This window comes from Pediculus humanus, genomic scaffold, assembly GCF_000006295.1.
Source record: "Pediculus humanus corporis 1103172108302 genomic scaffold, whole genome shotgun sequence".
NCBI classification, from domain to species: domain Eukaryota; kingdom Metazoa; phylum Arthropoda; class Insecta; order Psocodea; family Pediculidae; genus Pediculus; species Pediculus humanus.
This window is the reverse complement of record NW_002987871.1, coordinates 491832-494595: the sequence shown is the minus strand read 5'-3', so window position 1 is coordinate 494595 and position 2764 is coordinate 491832.

Genomic DNA, 2764 nt, shown 5'->3' with positions numbered 1-2764 from the left:
ATTGAATTAATTACTTTGCCGAGTCGGATTTTATTTTAACTTAATATAAAATGAAAATTATCCTAATTTTTATTCATCATTCGCAAAAAAAAAAAAAAAAAATCTAATGAATAAGAAATAATTATAACTCCCGAAAACTTTTAGTAATAATAATAATAATTATTTGTTTTTGTTACATTCATTCATTCAGTCAATCAGTCAGTCAATCAGTCAGTGAATCAATCATTCACGCATGAAACATTTTTTTTTACGGGGTTAAAAAGGATTTATGAATTTAACGATTTGAGATTAATTATATTATGCGTGCCACGAAATTTTTGTTTTTTTTTTGGTGGGTGGGGGGTAGGGGGAGGGAGGGGAGGGGATGGGAGGTTCCCTTCAACTGTTAACTTATCACTCGTGTTGTTGTTGCGTGGAAGAAAAAAAAATCACGAAACTCTTAACGAAATTACTATTTTTTTTTTTTTTTTTACGTTAAAAATGAAAATTCAACGATTTCAACGTAAGTGTCAAAGCACTTTTATAATCCTTTAACACTTTTATGCTTTTGACATTTCAACCACCCCCTCTCCTCCACCTCATCCACCACCCTCCCACCGACTAAAATCAAAAGGGATTTATAGATTAGTCATTAAAAAAAAAAAAAAACCGGGGAAGGGGGGAAGGTAATTTGAGTCAAATACAATCTAAAAAAAAAAAAAGTTTTTTATAAGTTATGTTGAAAAGGTAGTGGTTAAGAGTTAAAAGAGGAAGAAAAAGAGACGTGGAAGAAGAAGAAGAAGAAAAGGATTAGGAGGTAAAATGATAGAGGCGTTGTCATCGTCGGCGGCGGCGGGTGGAAAGATTTCTAGTGATAATTTCAAACCTTTTCACAATACTTAACATCAATTTAATCCGACATTAGCATGTCACGTGAGGACAGTTTCGATAAAAAAAAAAAAAGGGAAAAATGTCGAACAATTATCAATCTAATAAAATGTAATAGGATATTATTATTATTATTATTATTTTATCGACTAAAAATGTTTCAAATCTATTTTTTTTTTTTTTTTTTTTTTATTGTTTGTCGTTTGTTTTAATTTTACGATGAATATTTTTTTTTTTGAATGTTGTTGTTAAAAGGTTTTTTTCAAAAAAAAAAAAATCATTTTCTTGCATTTTAGTGCCACGTTTTTTCGGTTTAGATTTTTATAACTTTTCCGTGTACGACATTGAACTTTTGGTATTAAGCTAGCGGATTTGTTTTTTTTTTTTTTTAAAGTTGGTAATCCCGCTAACGACCTGTTATCAGGAAAAGTGCAATCTTATCATTTTCAACAGTCCTTTTCAAAAAAAAAAAAAAATTGATCGGAATGAAAATGTCGGTGGTAGTAGTAGTAGTAGTTCAAATAAGAAATGTGTCGAAATGAAAAACCTTTTTCCGATTTATCGATAACAATAATAATAATATTTAAGATGAAATTTTAAGAGAGAGAGAAAGAGAGAGTTCGTGTCGGAGTTAATAAAAGGAAAATACCGCATTGCAACGGATTGAATTACCCTCTCGCTTTTATTTCTCTTTATTCCTTGCCACCTATCCGCCGCCGCCACCCTCGCCCCCCCCGCTGCCACCCCCACCACCTCCTCTTCACGAACTTTTTCATCCCCCTCCCTTCTGCATTACCGGGGTTATGTTCGAAATAAGGGTTTCAAAATGAATCGTTTCAGATAAAACTTTGACGTTTTAATATTACTTCGGCCAACTTAAATATTCTCTCGTGCCAAAGTCTTTTCTTCCCCCTCTCTCTCTCTCTCTCTCTCTCTCTCTCTTTCTCTCTCTTTCTCTTTCTCTTTCTCTCTCTTTATTCTATTGCCTAAAACTAAAACCTGACAAAATTAATTTCATTTGACGTTTTCTTCGGTTGGCCACCTCGCTTTTGTTTAAAAAAAAAAATTTTTTTTACTTCTCTCTCTGTCTCTCTCTCTCTCCTGGAGAAAATTAAAATTTTTTTTTTTACCTTTTCATTCAAATAATTCTATCGAAAATGATTTTGAAATATACTGACATTTTGAATTGATAGAAAAGAGAGAGAGAGAAAGAGAGAGATATAGTCAAACTTCCGTTGATTAGTAAATATAAGTAGCTTTCTTACCTGGAGTTTTCCAATTAACTTCTTCCACGTCAAAAAAAAAATAAGGTAAATTTATAATCAAAGGTCATAGTTTGTCGTAGAGCCTTACGGCTAAACAATCCAACGAAACTTTCCGCAGATGATGATGATAATAATAATAAATTATGATTAATATTGATTGATGATTGATTATCGATTTTTCGGACTAATGAAAAATCATTACGCTGAAGTCATTTTAAATTCCTCCGAAGGAGTTTGTTTCTTTTCCACGTCACATTTTCAAACGACGAATGAAAACCTAAAAAAGAAAAATAATAATAATAATAATTTCCTTTTTAATTTTTTTTTTTTCGTCGTTTGGCGACATTTTTCCCTCGAGTAAAAATGTAAATTTAACTTAAAAACCTTTTCTACAAAAAAAAGGGAGGGGGAATTTAACGTATAATCGATTACTTAAATGCGTGTGCGTGCGTGTGTGCGTGCCCCCCCCCCGAATATTATTATTATTATTATTATTTTTTTAAATTTCCGTGACGTAATAAAAGTACACATAAATTTTATTTCGTCGCATGTTTGTCTTTAAACGTTTATAATAAAAATTGCATAAGTGATATGATTTTATTGTATAAGCGATAAATAACGTTTGAGGTAAA